General features: G+C 47.0%; 1 protein-coding gene across 1 annotated transcript in view; it reads right to left on the bottom strand.

The window, feature by feature from the left end:
- FAM83H (family with sequence similarity 83 member H) overlaps positions 1-18,170 on the bottom strand; it is a 96,779-nt gene extending 78,609 nt beyond the window's left edge. The window contains exon 1 of the mRNA XM_030220418.1: positions 17,886-18,170. The gene's annotated coding sequence lies outside the window, so the exon portion shown is untranslated. The remainder of the gene's footprint in view (positions 1-17,885) is intronic.
- Between the last annotated feature and the right edge of the window lie 2,639 nt (positions 18,171-20,809).

The following is a 20,809-nucleotide window of genomic DNA, read 5'->3' as shown; positions in this document are numbered from 1 at the left end:
GATCCGATCCTTCTAAACAGGATTCCTTTGTGTTTGTCCCACGCAGTTTTGAATTCCGTTACCGTTTTCATCTCCACCGCCTCCTGTGGGAGGGCATTCCAGGCATCTGCCACCCTCTCAGTGAAAAAAAATACTTCCTGACATTATTCCTGAGTCTGCCCCCTTTCAATTTCAATTCATGCCCTCTAGTGCTACCACCATCCTGTCTCTGGAAAAGGTTTGTTTGCAAATTAATACCTTTCAAATACTTGAATGTCTGTATCATATCACCCCTGTTTCTCCTTTCCTCCAGGGTATACATATTTAAGTCAGCAAGTCTCTCCACATACGTCTTGCTAAGTAAACCCCCTACTATTTTTGATGGTTTTGTCTGAACCGCATCAAGTATTTTTACATCCTTAGAAAGATAAGGCCTCCAAAACTGAACACAATACTCCAAATCGGGCCTCACCAACGACTTGTACAGGGGCATCATCATCAAGGAGCGAAAGGAGCACTCAGGGAGGACAAGGCTATAGCGGAGAGACTGAATTAATTCTTTGCTTTGGTCTTTACGGAAGAAGATGTAAAAGATCTACCTGTATCAAAAATGGTTTTCAAGGGTGATGATGCGGAGGAACTGAAAGAAATCTCAGTGAACCTGGAAGACAGACTGAACCAAACGGACAAATTAAAAAGTAGTAAATCACCTGGACCAGATGGCATGTACCTGAGGGTACTGAAACAACTCAGACATGAAATTGCTGATCTGCTGTTAGTGATCTGTAACCTTTTGTTAAAATTGTCCGTAGTACCTGAAGACAGGAGGGTAGCTAATGTAACGCCAATTTTTAAAAAGGGTTCCAGGGGAGATCCGGGAAATTACAGACCGGTAAGCCTGACTTTAGTGCCAGACAAAATAGTGGAAGCTATTATAAAGAATAAAATTACAGAACACATAGACAAATATGGTTTAATGGGACAGAGTCAGCATGTATTTAGCCAAGGGAAGACTTGCCTCATTAACTTCTTTGAAGGCATGAATAAACATGTGGATAAAGGTGAGATGTAGTGTATCTAAATTTTCAGAAAGCTTTTGATAAAGTTCATCATGAGAGACTCCTGAGAAAATTAAAAAGTCATGAGATAGGAGGCAATCCAAATTATAATAGAAACTTTTCACCGGCGATCTTCCGACACAAATCAGGAGATCGCCGGCGATTTCACAAAAGCGGCTAAAAGCGTATAATCGAAAGCTGGCTTTTTAACAGCATTGCCGCTTTCCCGTCGCCTCACCGGCGAAAGTTCAAGGGGGCGTGTCGCTGGCGAAGCGAAGGCGGGGCATGGGCGTGGCTACCAGATGGCCGGCTTTCGGCAATAATGAAAAAAAAAAGCGGCGTTAAGCGGTATTTGGCCGGGTTTACTTGGTCCTTTTATTTTCACGACTAAGTCTCAAAAAGGTGCCCCAACTGACCAGATGACCACCGGACGGAATGGGGGATGACCTCTCCTTACTCCCCCAGTGGTCACCAACCCCCTCCCATACTACAAAAGTTAAAATGAAAACCTTTTTTGCCAGCCTGTATGCCAGCCTCAAATCCCGTACCCACCTCCATGACAGCAGAATGTGTTGTATCGTCTGACAGCCTTTCTGTGGTTGCGATGTGGCTCTCGGGTGAGTGTGACACCTTTTCTGTTAGGTGCCCTGCAGAGTCACATCAGCAATACATTGTGGTGGGTGTAGGGTACTGGGCTATACTCCCATGGTGCTTTTCCCCCCTGCTAACTGGGTCAGAGGGTGCCCTGTTTTGTTTCCGGTAGTCCATGAGGTAGTGGCCATTTTTGTAAGCCAGTTTTAGATCCCGTTCATGTGTTACCCACGTTAGAAACCGTTTTTACGGGGTCACGTGATGACTGCTTCCTGAACAGCAGCAGGAAGGGAGAGCTCCCTCGAATTCTTTGCAAAAAACCTGCTATTTGAAATATTTTTTACACCCTGAAGAATCCCAAATAACGCGAAGGGGCAGAGAACTCACAGCACAAATTGGGCTATAATCGGAGGAACGGGAAGAGCGGTATGCCCACTAGAAATCAGGGCGCCATAAAACATAAGCACACTCCCGCGGGAAAGGCTGCCAAGATGGCGATGTCTCCAGATCCTTTACCTGGGCCGGAAAAAAACGCGGGAGAATGGGCAAAAGAGATATCCTCAACAGTAGCGGCGGCATTGGAGGATCGACTAAATAAAATCCACTCTGCGGTCGAGGAAATTAATGAGAAATTTGACACGCAGGCCCGCAGGCTAACAGAGGTGGAACAGCGCGTGCTAGCTCAAGAAGACACGACAACGGGTATGGCGGCCCAGATCGAAACCCTGCAAAAAGAAGCAGCAGCTCTCAGAGCACAGGTGGAAGAGCAAGAGAATAGAAATCGCCGCAATAATCTGCGAGTCGTAGGGCTTCCAGAGGAAGTGAAAGAGGGAGAACTTTACAAATTTTTTAGCGAATGGCTCCCTACGCAGTTGGGCCTGGGAGGAGGAACTGGCGCCTGGCAATGCGATCGTGCACATCGTATAGGGAGCCGGAAAGAAGGAGATAATAAACCTAGAACAGCAATTGCCCATTTCCTCAACTGGCGAGAGAAAGAAGCGATGCTAAAGCAGGGAAGAACCAGACAAACGCAACTAGAATACAATGGACATAAACTCTTACTGTTCAATGATTACTCCTTGGCGGTGGTGCAGCTTAGACGAGCAATGGCCCCCACGTGCTCCCAAATGTACAGCAAGGGCATCAGATTCTCGCTTCTATATCCTGCGAAGTTACGAGTGTGGCATGAAGGAAAAGCACTGATGTTTCAAGAAGCAGCAGAGGCCAAAGCGTTTATGGAGAGATTGAACAGAGAGGCACCAGCCAGAGAATAAATGTTGAAGGAGACACATCTCCGCGGGACAGATCGAATAGGATCTAATGGTTTGATTTAACTTTGTTTTCACCCACTGTTTGCATAAAGAGAGCCAAGCTGAACAGACCTAGTCGGAGGGCAATACTGTTAATAAGAGAAACCCTGAGATTGGAGCCTGATCGGAGTTACCAGGAGAAACACTCATGCCCCCAAAACAGGCTAAAAAGATATGATCAGGATATCATCAAGGTACTGCTCCTGTGAGGTCTGGCACTAAGCAAGTGGACGGTGGGGTAACCATGATCCTGATGCATTGGCGCAGAGAAGGTGCAGCCCAAAGTTCCAGAGAAAAGTGCAGAGCTCTCGAGCAACAGTTAATGTGATAATCTTAGCAAGTTATAAGAATGTTATGTACATAGGTTGTGTTATGCTGATCTGGCTGTGGGGGACTGTTACGGGGTTAGGGGGTATACTACTGGGCAGGGAGTTCGAGGGGGGAGTATGATGTATGTTCCTTGCTGTATGAAGACGGGAAGGAGAAGGATGATGAAGAGGAGGAATCAGAAGGGCTTTGAAGGGGAAGAGGGAGGGGTGGGAGGGAGAGGAGTTAGGGTCAGTGTGAATGATAGGGAAGGAGGCAGTAAGGGGGAATTGGGAGGGGGGAGGAAGGGAGGGGGGAGGGAAGAGGTAAAGAGCCTGCAAAGGGGAAGATGGAGATGTTGTTTGATGGAAACTGAAATTCAGAAGCAGAGAGTTCCTGGTGGGCTTAGCTGGGAAGCCGGCAGGGAACAAAAAAAGAGCAGAAAAGACGGCATGAGGATTACAGACTAGAGAGTGGGAAATGGTTAATTTGAAGATACTATCTTTGAATGTAGATGGGATTCACTCCCCAGTTAAACGTACCAAAATATTGTCCTGGCTTAGAAAAGAGGGGGCGGATATCGCCTTTCTCCAAGAAACCCATTTGTCCAATTCGGAACATGTGAAACTGAAGAGAGGGTGGGTGGGAGAGGTGGTATGTTCATCCTTTAACAGCAGACAAAGGGGAGTTGCTATTTTAGTACACAAACAGCTGTCTTTAACCATCCATAAGGTATTACAAGACAAGGAGGGAAGGTATGTCATAGTGTTGGGAGAGTTGTGGGGCCGAAAGATCAGCCTTTGTAATATATATGGGCCAAATACATACAACCATAAATTCTTCTCAGATATAGTGGCACAGATGGCGCTGTATCCGGAATACCAGAGAATCTTGGGAGGGGACCTCAATATTACTGCAGATCCCACTATTGATTGTAAACCAAGTAAATCCAAAACAAAGGGATGGGACCATAGGGGAGTCAATTTTTTGCTACACCAACTGGGGTTGATTGATGTGTGGAGAATTCTACACCCTTATGATTCAGACTTTACATTCTTTTCCAATCCACATAATTCATATTCTAGAATAGACTACTTTCTGGTATCACAGGCCCTATTCTCGGTGTCAAAAGCAGCACACATACTGGATAACACATTGTCAGATCACTCAGCACTCGCATACTCCATAGAATATACTAAGGGAGCCTCGGAGAGGGTGTGGAAATTTTCCCCTACACTATACAGAGACGAAACGTTTAAAGCATACTTGAGAGAGAAGTGGGCAGATTATCAAAGGGATAATAGAACCCCGGAAGTGAGCCCAACGGTATACTGGGAGGCGGCCAAGGCTGTACTGAGAGGCCATATCTTAGCGTACACTGCCCGGAAAAAGAAAAAAACAGAGGCAGAGCTGTTAACCCTGTCGGCCGAGTACCAGCAAGTGCGCAGACAACATATGGGAAGCATGGATAAAGAACACAGGGAGAAATTGGGTCGACTTCGTAAATGTATTGATCAATTGCTAAATGCCAGAGCTGAAAGGGACATATATTTTCAGAGATTCAAACTATTTCAATGGGGCAACAAGGCAGGGAAGCTTATGGCAAACCTAGTGCGACCGTACAGGAAAAGACAGATTGTTACATCAATAAAAGACAGTACAGGCAGAGTATATCATGAAGAAACTCAAATACATAAACAATTTGTTCACTATTACCAATCCCTATACGCAGTACGGGAATTAGACCCACTGCAGAGAGATGCTTTCTTTGAGGGCCTACAAGTGCCGCAGATGACCACAGATCAAGCACAACGATTAAGCGCCCCTATAACAGATCAGGAGGTCAAGCAAGGCATTAAAGCACTAAAGCTGACTAAAGCCCCAGGCCCAGACGGGTACAGGCCTGAATACTATAAGATCTTAATGACAGATATTACTAAACCACTGGTCGATTTTTTTAATGATCTATCAGGGGGAGGAGCAGATGGGCAACATAATCAAAATCTGGCACATATTATCTTAATCCCTAAACCAGGAAAGGATCCGGGGCAGGTGGGGTCTTACCGCCCAATATCCTTATTAAACCAGGACGTTAAACTTCTAGCAGCTATCCTAGCCCGAAGAATGAACATATCTCTATCTGGGGTGGTGCAGGAGGATCAGGCGGGATTTGTACCGGGCCGGTACGCCTCAATGAATCTCATTAGGGCATTGGCAGCAATCCACACTTATAAAGGAACAAAGGGGAGTGAGGTCATAGCGGGGTTAGACATGGAAAAAGCTTTTGACAGCATATCGTGGCAGTATCTTTTTTGGGTGATGGAGAAGTACGGGATTAGTGGCAGATTCATTGAGTGGGTTAAAACCTTATACACTAAACCAAGAGCGAGGCTGATGATAAATAATACCCTAACAGAAGACTTTGAGTTACAAAGGGGAACAAGGCAAGGATGCCCGCTGTCGCCTCTCCTGTTCCTGATGGCAATTGAACCGCTGGCGATTAAAATAAGGCAGAGTGACAAGATTAGGGGGCTTATGGTGGGAGGGAAAGAGATCCGCATTAATTTATTTGCAGATGATATCCTTTTATACCTGCAGGATGCATTTACTCATCTGGACCAGGCATTACTCTTAGTAAAGCAGTTCGGGGACGTATCGGGGTTAAGGGTCAATTGTGAAAAATCTGAATTACTTCCACTAGCAGGAACCCAAGGCAACTCAAGGTTTGGTAGTGTCCCTATACCACCAGTATCACAGGCAATGCGCTATTTGGGGATCTTTTTGAGTACTAACCCATTAGTGATGTATAAGAAAAATATAATGGAACAAATTGATAAGATCAGGATAACTTGTGAGAGATGGAAAGACCTCCCCCTGTCACTTTATGGCAGAATAGCATTGGTCAAGATGGTTCTGTTGCCAAAATTATTATACCCATTGCAAGCAATTCCCATATGGATTAAGAGACAGGACGAAAGACTATTTAGATCCACTATAAGATCATTCATATGGAGGAATAAAGGCGCACGCATAGGATATCAAGTGTTAATACTCAATAGGGAAAGGGGAGGCCTTAATCTACCTGAGCTACGCCTTTACAATGTGGCAGCCCTGATGCGTATAATATACGAAGGTATTAGTAGCCAGTCAAAATTCACTCCAAATCATTGGTGGGAGGAATGGTGCAAACCATACTCGTTTATAAATCTAATACACACCCCGCCAGGACTAGGTACCATTGCAAACAAACAGCTTAGCTTTCTTACACCGCTCCGTAAGGCATGGAAGTGGTGGAGGAGTCGACAGGATAGAAGCCCATTTGCCTCGCCCTTTCAGAGATTGGTGGGGCTGGTAGACTTCCCGGTGGGTATGGGACCCTCTGTATTTAAAAGATGGGCAGAAAATGGATGTGTGACATGGGGAGACTTGGTGTCCACGGAGAGCAATAGTTTCCTTCCCTTCTCGCAAGTGAAGGAAACATGGAGGATCCCAAATAATCAAATGTTACAATATCTGCAAGCACGACATTACTGGTCACAGGCATGGAGGAAGTATGGGAAGGGATGGACATATGGGAAAATGGATGAGATGGTGTTATGTTTACCCCCAAAGGGCAATAAATTATCTATGTGGTATAAGTTGACGAAAATGGCTGGGCCAGCTGATGGGAGGGGAGGAATTGTCTCTGCATGGAATAGAGAAATGGGAACTGATTATTCGCAGCCTCAGTTTAATTTCCTGTTTGTGTCATTAGCAGAATTTGTCAAATGTGCGGACTGGCAAGAAACTCAGTTTAAATTGCTACATAGGGCATATATTACTTGTGAAAAGGGAAAGAAGATGAAGCTGTGGGAGTCGGACATATGTTCCAAATGCCAGGCGGGTATAGGCACCTTCATACATAGTTTCCTGGAATGCCCGAAATTGGAACTATGGAACCAACTCTTTGGGGTATTGAATGCAGTGCTCCAGGAGAGGGTAGAGTGGTCCTACCATTCGCTGCTGTTGGGAGACCAGACAGATCTACTGGAGCAGGGATTCTCTCAGCCACAGCGGAGATTTTTATATATGGCTACCCTGGCAGCAAAAAAAAACTATCCTACAGTGTTGGACAAGGGAAGAACCAGTACCCTATAATTGCTGGGTGGCAAAGGTCAAAGAAATAGCAAAATATGAGAACACATTGTATAAGTCATCTCCAAACTCAGACAACAGACAGTATGCACTGCTTTGGCAGAAGTTAGAGGAACTGTTAAGACAATAAGGTTTCCTAGCACCATGGATGATCACAGGGGGGGGAGGGGGGGGCAGGCCGGGGGGGGGTTTCGGGGAGGGTGGGGGGAAGGGGAATAGAAGAAAATGTCAGTGCAATTGTGCTTCATGTATATTATTTGTGTATATCTCTGTGACGAAGGACATACTGTTTTAAGTGTTGATGGTTTGTATTACATAGTGCATTGTATAAGCATGTATTGTACCGACGACAATAAAGAGAATTGAAAAAAAAAAAGAAACCGTTTTTACCTTGAATGTTGCTGAAAGAGGGCATTGTACAGCATTCTGCCAGCTCGGACCTACTGATAATCTCAGTATCAGGGAGACTCTTTGCCAGTGGGGCACAACCTCTGATCTGCAGTTAACTGTGAGTAAAGGTGCTTATTCAAATAAAGCACTTTTTCAAAGACATTAGTCTTCAGGTGTCAACTGCTGTGCCAAGGTTATACAGCAGCAACAAGTCCTAGAGGCCTGAGTGTGTGCAGGTCCCTGGAGCACTTTTAGTGGGTGCACATTTGTGGGTAGGGGGTTTGGGGGGGGGGGTGCTCAGCACCCATAGTAAGGGAGCTATGCATGTGGGAGCTGTTTCTGAAGTCCACCACACTGACCCCTAGGGTGCCCAGTTGGTGTCCTGGCATGTAAGTGCACTACAAATGCTGGCTCCTCCCACGACCAAATGCCTTGGATATCGCCGGGTTGGAGATGGCCGACATTTCTTTCCATTATCGCTGAAAAACAAAACCGGCCATCTCAAACCCAGCGACATCTAAGGCATTTGGCCGGTCTAAACCGTATTATCGAAAAAAAAGATGGCCGACCATCTTTTTGATAATATGGTTCCAGCCAGCTGTTGCGCCACCGCCAAAATAGATCGCCGGCGACCTATTTGGCCGGCAACGTTCGATTATGCCCCTCAATGTCCTCCAGTGGAATAGGGATTGGTTATTGGACAGAAAACAGAAGGTAGGGTTAAATGGCCACTTTTCTCAATGGAGGAGGGTAAATGGTGGAGTGCTGAAGGGATCTCTACTGGGACCGGTGCTACTTAACATATTTATAAATGAACTGGAACGTCAGGTGATTAAATTTGCAGATGACACAAAACTATTCAAAGTTGTTAAAACACATGCGGACAGGAAACTGGAAGACTGGGCATCCAAATGGCAGATGAAATTTATTTTTTTTTTATTTGCAAGAAGTCTTTATTGTGCAGCGAAACTGAACAGTAACAACAAAATGTAGAAACAGTGATACACAAGATTGTCAATCAATAAGCAATGTTTCTTTACTAACACATAACATCGGTGAATCCACCTTACAGTATGGCAATCAGCAGTTTCAGCTCTTCTTCAAGGCAGATGAAATTTAATGTGGAAAAATGCAAACTGATGTACATTGGAAAGAATAATCCAAATCATAGGAATCAGCACTCAAGAAAAAGATCTAGGTATTATTGCAGACAATACGCTGAAATCTTCTGCCCAGTGTGCGGCGGCAACCAAAAAAGCAAACAGGATGTTAGGAATTATTAGGAAAGAGATGGAAAATAAGACCAAGAATATTGCTTCATGGTGTGACCTCTCCTTCAGCATTGTGTTTAATTCTGGTTGCCGTATGTTAAAAAACATATAGCAGAATTAGAAAAGGTCCAAAGATAATGTTTGGAAAAGAAACTGCTGAGAAGTGATATGACTGAGGTCTGCAAAATCCTGAGTGATATAGAACAGATAAAATTTAATCAATTTTTCACACTTTCAAAAAGTACAAAGTTACATGGAAATATTTTTAAAACAAATAGGAAGACATATTTTTTCATTGAACAAATAGTTACGCTCTGGAACTCATTGCTGGAGGATGTGGTAACAGCAGTTAGTGTATCTGGATTTTAAAAAGTTTTGAACAAGTTCCTGTAGGAAAAGTCCGTAGTCTGTTATTGAGATGAACATGTGGTAAACCACTGTTTTCCCTGGGATTGGTAGCATGGAATCTTGCTACTATTTGGGATTCTGTCAGGTACTTGTGACCTGGATTGGCCAACTGTTGGAAACAGGATACTGGGTTAGATGGACCATTGGTCTGACCCAGTACGGCTATGCATACAGCACTATAAGAATATAAGAATAGCTGTACTGGGTCAGACCAATGGTCCATCTGGCCCAGTATCCTGTTTCTAACAGTGGCCAACTCAGGTTAGACGTACCTAACAGAATCCCAAATAAAAGCAAGATACATGCTACTGATTGTAGGGCAAGCAGTGGCTTCGCCCATATCTGTCTCAATAGCAGACTATGGACATTTCCTCCAGGAACTTGTCAAAACCTTTTTTAAAACCCAGATACACTAACAGCCACTACCACATCCTCTGGCAACTAGTTCCAGAGGTTAACTATTCATGGAGTGAAAAAAATATTTCATCCTGTTCATTTTAAAAGTATTACCATGTAATTTCATTGAGTGTCCCCTAGTCTTTGTACTTTTTGAAAGAGTAAAATCTCAATTTACGTTTACCTGTTCTACACCATAGTAACATAGTATATGACGGCAGAAAAAGACCTGCACGGTCCATCCAGTCTGCCCAAGAAATGTGCCACTTTTTTGTATATACCTTACCTTGATTTGTACCTGTCTTTTTCAGGGCACAGACCGTACAAGTCTGCCCAGCACTATCCCCACCTCCCACCATCGGCTCTGGCACAGACCGTATAAGTCTGCCCAGCACTATCCCCGCCTCTCAATCACCAGCCCCGCCTCCCACTACCGGCTCTGGCACAGACCGTATAAGTCTGCCCAGCACTATCCCCGCCTCTCAACCACTAGCCCCGCCTCCCACTACCGGCTCTGTTATCCAATCTCGGCTAAGCTCCTGAGGATCCATTTCCTTTGAAGGCCTCTTCTCTTTCCCAAGATGAAGCGTCTTAACCTCTTTAGACTTTCCTCATATGAGAGGAGTTCCATCCTCTTAGTCATTTTGGTTGTCCTTCTTTGAACCTTTTCTAATTCTGCTATATCATTTTAAGATAGGGCAACCAGAATTGCACACAATACTCAAAGGGCCAGATGCACTAAACTTAACGAGCCAGCAACATGGTTTTTAAACTAGTTCTAGCTGGTTTAGCACACAAGTAGTAAACCCGAGACATGCACAAAAGGGTTCTCCGAGTCATTTTCCTGTCACGGTAGCAGCTAACGAAAATGGAATGCAAAGCTATTATAATGAGCTAATTACTATTATAATGTGCATGCAATGCGATGCACTACCATTTCCAACCGCATGCACAAAAGCAGTCCCTACCTTTACCGTGGAAATTTTAACAGGAGGTCTGGACCTGCCGGTTCTTCATTACCACAATTAGAAGAGGAAAAACAAGGCAGGGAAGATGGAGCACACACAAAAAAAAAGTACACCAGCTTATACGCAGCTTCTTTGCGTGTATGAAAGCCGTGCCATGTTTCTTTTTCAAATGACATTTTACTGGCAAGAAGTTGGGGGGAGGGGGGGGGGCAGTACCGAAATGTAAAGCATAAAAGTAATGGTGACTTACCAAAAATGCAAGGAAGACAAGGGTCCATCAAACAGCGTCTGTGGGAAACACTCAGGGCTTGGTTTCACCCCCAGCTGTTCCTGCTGCTTACTTCTATTGGCCGGCTGACATCCTAGACTACCCATCTCCCTGAACGTGGACTCTCATTGGCTGGCTGCTGTCCCAACTCCTCCTCCCTGCAGGGCTTCCCTGATGACATCACTTTAGAGCTGTGAACTGATTGCATCCGAACTTCCTGGTATTCCCCTCCAGCAGTAGTGGAGGAGTGGCCTAGTGGTTAGAGCACTGGTCTTGCAATCCAGAGGTAGCTGGTTCAAATCCCAGTGCTGCTCCTTGTGATCTTGGGCAAGTCACTTAACCCTCCATTGCCTCAGGTACAAACTTAGATTGTGAGCCCTCCTGGGTGGGCCCAGTGGCGTAGCTATGTGGGGGCCACGGGGGCCTGTAGATTTGGCCCTGGACCCCCCAGTTGACAATCCTCTCGACTCCCATCTTTGTGGGCTACCTTTGCTGGCAGGGGACCCCAATCCCCGCCAGCTGAGGTACTCTTCTTCCGGCGCAAGGCTTTGTTCTGTTTCTGAGTCTGACGTCCTGCAGGTTGTATGTGCAGGACATCAAACTCACAGACACAGAACGAAGCCTTGAAGCCTTGCAGATCAGCCAACACTCACCCAAGATATCACAGCCCAAAACAATGCTGGCAAAGACCTGAGAGAGACTGACTGAATACAGCCCTCTCCCAACACATGTAAGCTCATGTGGGAAGAGACTATCCTTGTCACTGTTACACCTCTCTGTGTCTAATCTTTTTGCTGGCTGATCTGCAAGGCTTCGTCAGGACGTCAGACTCAGAAACAGAACAAAGCCTTGCGCCGGAAGAAGAGGATCTCAGCTGGCGGGGATTGGGGTCCCCCGCCAGCAAAGGTAGGCAATGGCGGCGGGGGAGGGTTGGCGGCAGGAGGGGGGGTCGAAAGGGTCGTCGACGGGGGGGGGGGGGGTCAAAGTTGCTGTTGTTGGTGGTGGTGATGGCGGGGGGGGGGGGGCTAAAATGTGCCCCCTCACCTCAGGCTCTGGACCCTCCTCCCACTGAAGTCTGGCTAAGCCCCTGCCTGGGACAGAGAAATATCCAGTGTACCTGACTGTAACTCACCTTGAGCTACTATAGAAAAAGGTGTGATCAAAATCTAAATAAATAATAATAATAATAGTGAGTGCACAGGACATTCCAGGCTGACACTATCCAATTGGTTTAGCCCCTCTCTGTGGAGGGGGACACCAGGAAGTTCAGATCCAATCAATTCACAGCTCTAAAGTGATGTCATCAGGGAAGCCCTGCAGGGAGGAGGAGTTGGGACAGTAGCCAGCCAATGAGAGTCCATGTTCAGGGAGATGATGGGCGTTCTAGGATGTCAGCCAGCCAATAGAAGGAAGCAGCAGCAACAGCTGGGGGTGGAACCAAGCTCTGATGCTGATTCCTCACAGAAGAGCAGAGAGCAGTGTTGCCAGGTGGGCGGTTTTCCGCGACCCGCCGCGGGAAATTTTTGCCCGCGGCGGGTTGCGGTTTTTTGGGCTTCTTTTTTTTCTTTTGGGTGGTTTTCAGGCGGTTTTTTCCGGCCGCGGGGGGCGGGGTTAGTGACGTTTTGGGCGGGGTTAGTGATGTTATGGGCGGGGCCGATGATGAGGGAGGTGGGGCCGATGACGAGGGAGGCGGGGCCGGTGACGGGGAGGCGGGGCCGATGATGGCAGGGGTGGGGTTGATGATGGCGGGGCGGGGTTGATGACGGCGGGGGCAGGGGTGATGACACGGGGGTGGGGGTGTCAGGGGCGGGGTTTGAGCTTGGGCCGGTTTTGGGCTGGATTTAGGCTGGTTTGGGTGGGAAAAAAATTTTCCACCTGGCAACCCTGGCAGAGAGCAGCAGAGAGGTTTTTCCCACTTTTTCCCAGCAGCGGGAGGCAGGGAGCCCCAACACAGGTATGGTCATCCAAAAAAAAAAAAAAAAGCACTTTTGTAATAGCAAAAAAGAAAACATGGGTAAATGTACTGCTTTCATACACGCAGCTTGTCTGCGTGTATGAGAGGCATCTGTAGCATGCGCAGAGAAGGCATGCATAGCGACTGACTGTTCTGCACATGCTCAGCTCACCGACTGGCTTCCCCCATATCACATGCAAATGAGCTGGGTCGCAAAAGCAACAAGCAGCTTATTTGCATGCGATTCTCTTTGTGAATCCCTCTGTGTTTCTAAATCGGTAAATTTTTACAGATTTGGAAATGCAGATGGATTCTTAACGGGACCTTTGTGCATCTGGCTCAAAGTCAGGTCACACCATGGAGTGATACAGAGGTATTATAATATTCTTATTTTGAATCCCTCTCCTAATAATTCCTAGCATTTTGTTTGCTTTTTTGGCTGCCGCCACACACTGGGCAAAAGATTTTCAGCATATTGTCCATGATAACACTTAGATCTTTTTCTTGGGTGCTGATTCCTATGGTGGACCCTAGTATCAGGTAACTATGATTTGAATTATTCTTTCCAATGTGTATCACTTTGCAGATTAAATCTCATCTGCCATTTGGATGCCCATTCTTCCAATTTCCTAAGGTCTTGCTGCAATTTTTCACAATCCGCAGGTGTTTTATAAACTTTGACTAGTTTTGTATCATCTGCAAATGTAATCACCTCACTTATTTTTCAGATCATTTATAAATATGTTAAATAGCACTGGTCACAGTACAGATCCCTGGGGCACTCCACTATTCACCCTCCTCCACTGAGAGAAATGATCATTTAACCCTACCCTCTGATGCATATAATGTGTATAGTGGTGCATACGTCCAGTAGTGCTATAGAAATGATTAGTAATAGTAGTAGTAGTATTTCTATCAACCAACTTCTAATCTACAACATAACATTGCCTCCTATCCCATGGATTTTTAATTTTCTTAGGAGTCCCTCATGAGCGACTTTGTCAAATGCTTTCTGAAAATCAAGATACACTACATTAACTGGCTCATCATTATCCACATGTTTATTCATGCCTTCAAATAAATGATGCAGATTGGTGAGGCAAGACTTCCTTTGGCTGAACCCACGCTGACTCTGTCCCATTAAACCATGTTTGGCTATGTGTTCAGTGATTTTATTCTTTATAATAGTTTCCACCAGTTTGCTATTTCCTAAACAGTGGTGCCCCTACCATTAGGCCACATCAGGCGGGGGGGGGGGGCCTCAGGCGGCACTCTTTTGGAGTGGTATCCACCCCCATGCCCGCTGCACTCTGGCATTGCCCCCCTGCCCTTCCTTCCTTCCTTCCTTCCCTCCCCGAATTTACCTTCTTTTCTTGCTTTCCAAAAGTCAGGATGGCAGCTGTTCCCTTACTCTGCCCTGCCACCGACACCTACGCTCTTACAGCCCGCCTCTCTGATATACTTCCTGTTTCCTTGAAGGTGGAGTGGGCCACAATAGAGAGAAGGGGCCAGGGCCGGTGGCAGGGCAGCGTACGGAAACTGCTGCCACACCGACTTTTGGAAAGCCAGAAAAGAAGGTAAATTCAGGGAGGGAAGGAAGGAAGGGGGGAGATGTCTGACTGCCGGGGGGGTGGGGGGTGGGGTGAAGTAGAGCCGCGGTGGCAGACCATCCCCTCGCCTCAGGCGGCAGACTGTCTTGGCCCACCCCTGTTCCCGAATCACACTTGGATCCCTTTTTATGCACACTGTCAGCACTTTGTAAGTATAATATTCTCTCATATAGAACTATGCACACTGTCAGTACTCTGTAAATAAAATACTCTGACACAACCCCAGCACATGGTCAGCAATAAGTATAACATTCTCTCACAGCACTATGGCCCAGATGCACAAAACTTAACGAGCCAGCAACGTACTTTTTATACTGGTTGTAGCCGGTTTAGCGAGCACAGAGTTCAGCAAGACATGCACAAAAGGGTTCTGCGGGCTCCTTTCCTGTCATGGTAGCTGCTAATGATAATTGTATGCAAAATTATTTTAATGAGCTAATTACTATTCAAATGTGCATTCCGAATAATGCACAGCTGTTTTCCCAGTGATGCACAGAAATGACCACCTACTTTTAGGGTGAAGGTTTTACAGGTGGTCAGGAGCTGTTGGTACTGCTCTTTCCCATTACCGCTGAAATAGCAGCTTCCTGGATGGCTGAGGAGAGCTGCGGCATCTCTAGAGCCCGCCCCCCCCCCACACACACACACACACTTGCCAAGCATGCATGCACGCTGCCCTTTCCTCTCCGCCTCAATCTCCCTTGCTTCCCTCCCTGCCTGCTTACAGAGTTGACACCGGCTCCCCTGGCTGCTGAGGGTCAGATCAGATCGGGCAGGTCTGGCTGCAGGAAAGAGAGTGCTGCTTACACCAGAGGAGACAGCTGGCTGCGATAAAAAAAAAAAAGACTGAAAACAAAAAAAAGCTACACACTGCTTTCATACACGCAGCTTGTCTGCACTATATAAATACTAGCCGTTGAGCCCGTAAAAACGGGCTAGTAAAGCAAGGGGGGGTTGAAAGCCCCCCCCCCCGGATAGGTCGCTGCCGCCTCTCCTCCCCCCCCGGAGTCCCCTCCACCACCCCTCCACCCGGGCCGGGTACGTGGCTTCAGTATTCAAACCGCCGGAACGCAGCACACAGCTCATCTGAGCTGCTGTCAGCCTTCCTTCTTCTCTGTGTGTTCTGCCCTTGTGTGACGTAACGTCGGCGAGGGCGGGACACAGGCAGGTAAGGAAGGCCAACGGCAGCTCAGATGAGCTGTGTGCTGCGTTCCAGCGGTTTGAATGGGGAAGCCAGGTACCCGGGCCGGGTGGAGGGTGGGTGGCGGCGGTGGTGACTCCGGGTGGGTGGGGGGAGCGGTAGCGGCAACCCTGGGAGGGGGGAGCAGTGGCGATGGCGGTTCCCTCACTCGCAGGTGCGCAGGTTCCCTCTCTGTCATGCCCCGTCATCACGGGGGGCGGGACAGAGAGGGTCTCTACTGCGCATTTGCGAGTGAGTATGCCTCTTGCCACTTATATGTTTGATACTACTTCTGGTACAGCACTATGCACACTGTCAAGGATGTACTCCAAAGTTCCCCAAACTGTAGGCTGGGATCACAAATGGGATCACAAAACTTGCCTTTGGGGTCATGACTTAGGTGGACTCTTAATACTTGTATCATTATTCTGCACCTCCAGAGGGTCACAATCATGGGGGTCACAGGCACAAAAAGATTGGAAAGTACTCCTTCCTATATAAATATGCACACAGTCACAGCTACATAAACATTATTATTATTATGATATTTCTACACCGTAATTTCCCAAGAAAGCTCAGGTTCAATGCGGCTTACATAACAAATTAAGAAGCATTACAAGACAGTTAATATTAACACAAGAATACTGCTGTTTGGTAAACCGTATTGTAGAAATTCTTTAGCATCATATCTATGTGAGTTGAATGTTCTAATGCATACTTATTAGATGTATTATGCTAACGCTGTATTTGAATCCCAGTGCTGTTTCATGGTAGTTCTATTATTAGGTTCCAATTCACTGTTTTCAAGTTTACTTCATTTATTGTATTTATATTTATTCTTGGTTATTTTACTATTGTTATGCTGTTAACAACATTGTAAGTTTTATGTTAAACTATACCTGCTGTACACTGCCTTGGGTGAATCCCTTCATAAACGTGGTTAATAAATCCCAATAAATAAATAAAATTATGAAATATAATACTCTCTGGTATGACACAAAGCACACCAAGACTGTTACCACTCCTTCGTATAGAAATGTGCACACCATCAGCACTATATAAAAAAAGATACATGCACACTGTCAGCAGTATACAAATAAAGGTACAGGCCCACTGTATACAATATACAAATAAAGGTACATGCACACTGTCAACACTACAAAAATACATACACACTGTATATACTTTGAGCCTACTAATAAGTGGGAAAAGGTGGGATACAAATGAAACAAATAAAAAATAAATAAATATACTATACAAATATATAGTGCACACTGCACTATACAAATGCAGATACGTGCACACTGTCAGCACTATACAGTGTTTTTCTACCTAAGTGGCTGCAAAAGACTTCAGCACTATTCTGGAAGGGCATGTGGAAGTGGCATAGCGTATAAAGGGGTTCACATGGGAGCATCAGGGCTGACACATGCACATCCTACATCCTACAGAATACAGTAACGTATTATTCATCCCATTGCCACATTTGGCATCCCGCACTTACACCTGTGCCATGGTTGGTGTAACTGCAGCCAGGTTACACTGGTATTCTGTCATGGAATGTGGGTGCCTAGACTCTCACTGTGTGTGGCATAGGGACGCCTAACAGGAACAAGGCAGTTGCCTAGGAGTTGCCTAGTAGAGCAGCAGACCTTGATCCTGGGGAACAGGGTTTGATTCCCATTGCAGCTCCATGTGACTCTGAGCAAGGCACTTAACCCTCCATTGCATTGCCTCGAGTACAAATCAGTACCTGTATATACTATGTAAACCGCTTTGAATGTAGTTGCAAAAATACACAGAAAGGTGGTATATCAAGTCCCACCCCCTTTCCCTAACAAGAAAGATCCAACGTGAAAAAAAGAACAGCAGAAAGCAGCAGTGCCCATGAATCAGTAGAGGCTCTTGGCTGTGTGCTGTTCTGTTTAAAGGTGAATATTGAGCAGGCTTTTTCCTTCACTTTCCACCCAAGACCAGCACTTGCCCTGCACCCGGTGAGCAAACTCCCCCCTTCTCCCTCCCCCAGGTGTGGCAGCCCAGCCCCCACCAGACCATGTCTCACCTGGGGCTCCAGTCTCTACTTTACTTCAGAGGGCGATGCCTGCTGGACTTCGGGGCATCCCCAAACAGGAGCCCTGCCGAACCAGGTCTGATCCGCACAGTCCCGAAACAAAGGGGGAGCCGATCCGTGCAGATCCGTTCGGTACCGGGACGGAATACGGCCCAGATCCGCACGCTAGCGGGACAGAGAACAACCCTGAAATCCCAGGCGGTACCGGGACAGCATAGCAGTGCCAGCCGGAGAAAGTGTACTTGTTATACCACCCAGCGCTGTAGCAGCCGCTCCCCGGCCTCGTCGGACTCCGACTCCCTCCCTAGAGACAGGAAGAGAGAGAGAGTGGTGGGGGGGGGGGGGGGGGGGGGGAGGGAGGCTCCGCCCGGCCCGAGGGAGGAGCAGAGCCCGGCGCTGACACAGGGACCCGACCGACCAGGACAGCAGAGCCCGGGGCTCACGGGGACAGGGACCAGGACAGCAGAGTCTGGGGCTCACAGGGAGAGGGACCCTGGGACTAGTACAGCAGAGTCTGGGTTTATGGGGGCAAGGACCCTGGGACCAAGTCATCAGAGCCCAGGGCTCACAGGAACAGGGACCCTAGGACAAGTAGAGCAGCACATGGGGCTCACGGGGACAGTGACCAGGACAGCAGAGCCCAGGGCTCACAGGGACAGACAGGGACCAGAACATCAGAGCCTGGGGCTCATGGGGGCAGGAACCGGGACAATAGAGCCCAGAGCTCACGGAGACAAGGGACAGGACACCAGAGCTCAAAGGGACAGGGACCAGGAGGATACAGAGCCCAGAGCTCACATGGCAGGGACCCAGATCGTGGAGCTCAAAGCTCATAGGGGTAGGGACTACAAGACAAAGAAAGCAGGATGCAGAACTCAGAGTCAGCGCCCAGGGACCTTGGAGGTGGAATTCCCCAGATGAGAGCAGCAGCACAGCCAGACCTCATGAGGACAAGGAGCACAGAGCTCATGGTACATAAGTTTAGGTTTGGAGACTGAAAGTTAAGGAGAGCACAGCCGGGTTCATAGGCATATGGACCACAAGTTGATCACATTCATCAGAGCCATCACACTAGAGCCCAAAAATAGGCCAAGGGGAGGAAAGTTTGTAAAACAGGACTGGGGCTGTTAGAAAAGGTGTCGTTCATTTCAAAACTATATGAATACACATTAAACTAGAGCTAAAAAGCAAGGACCCAAGAATTAAATCTGTACAGGAGTAAATAGGCCAAGGAAAAGTAGCCAGCTTGCAGGTGGGGATGTCCAAACATTAGTCCAAAGTGATCTTCGGAAAGCAGCACTTTTCAGTATCACCATATCCAGTTAATCTGTAGGTAGCGTCCTTCTCTTCCAGAACTTGGTCCAGATTGAATTGATTTGCACAGAATTCTCCCATTGTGTTCATTTTGCTGACTCAGCAGGGTGGGGGGTGTGAACCAGGGAATCTGCTCTGTGCTTTCACAAGCAGCAACATGGGTGTAGCCACTACTGAGTACTGTACTAAAGCCCTGCCAACTTTCTGGCATCTGGAGACCACACTGTATGTGAGGAGGAGGGGCTAAAAATGCAAGAGAGACTGCACAGAATGCAGAGAGCGCAGGGAGTGGAAATACCAAAGAAGACTCCAGCAAAATGCAGAAAGTGTGCAGGCGGCAACACACCACGGCAAGGTGCAGGGGCTGGAAACATCAGGACGAGGCTGAACTCTGTTCATTTCGGAACTCCTATCTATATGCTTTCTCCATTTCCTTCAGCTGTTTACATAAGTATATAAGTATTAACATACTGGGAAAGACCAAAGGTCCATCAAGCCCAGCACCCTGTTTCCAACAGTGGCCAATCCAGGTCACAAATACCTGGCAAGATCCCAAAAAAGTACAAAATATTTTATGTAGGCGATTGGTGGCCCAACTGTTTGGGGAGGCTAAAGGGGTTGGGGTTGGGGGCGGAGCTTAAACCCATAATTGTCTGATAACACAGAAAAAATAAATTAAAATAAGTCACAATACCTTTTATTCAATTTAGATATTAGATATGTATCATATGTCAAAGAATAAAGTGATTGCTGAAAGCATATACTAACCACAATCACTCAACTGCAAAACACTATGCACAACTTTGTGCAAAAACACACTCAGAACCTTACTGTACCATATGAAACAAGGGATCATAATATCATGATATGTGTAGAGCCACAAAACACCATAATTCATGTTTAATATGGGATAAAATGCCATAAATAAGTAAATAAATATAAACTTTTAATGTTGAGCACCTAATTCTCAAAGTGGACATATTCCAAACACTATAATGAAAATAAAATGATCTTTTCTACCTTTGTTGTCTGGTGACTTTGTTTTTCTGATCACGCTGGCCCTGTATCCGATTCTGCTGCTATCTGTCCTCTTAACTCCGTTTCCAAGGTTTCAACGTATCATCAGGGCCGTGCCAACACAGTAAGTGGGGTAAGCACTGCAGGGTTGCGCCGACCTCTGGAGGGCACCGCCGTGGTGCTTACCCTCGCCGCTTACCTCAGCTCCGCGCCGCCCTGGGGGCTTTAAATCTTTTACCTCCGACGGTCGCAGCAGCTGAGCAGCGTCAGTGAAAGTGCTGCCGACGTCTCCAGCCTTCCCTTCGCGCTCGTTCGTTCCCTCAGTGTCCCGCCCTCGCAAGGAAATGACGTCAGAAGAAGGCGGGACACTGAGGGAACAAACGAGCGCGAAGGGAAGGCTGGAGACGTTGGCAGCGCTTTCACTGATGCTGCTCAGCTGCTGCGACCGTCGGAGGTAAAAGATTTAAAGCCCCCAGGGCGGCGCACAGCTGAGGTAAGGGAAGGGCAGAGAGGGACATGGATGGGAGGGCAGGGCCCAGGGAGAGGAGAAATTGCTGGAAATGGAGGGGAGGGGAGAGAGGAGA

This window comes from Microcaecilia unicolor, chromosome 1, assembly GCF_901765095.1.
Source record: "Microcaecilia unicolor chromosome 1, aMicUni1.1, whole genome shotgun sequence".
Lineage (NCBI taxonomy): Eukaryota > Metazoa > Chordata > Amphibia > Gymnophiona > Siphonopidae > Microcaecilia > Microcaecilia unicolor.
The sequence above is the reverse complement of the archived record's forward strand: the minus strand, read 5'-3'. Positions and strand labels throughout refer to the sequence as shown.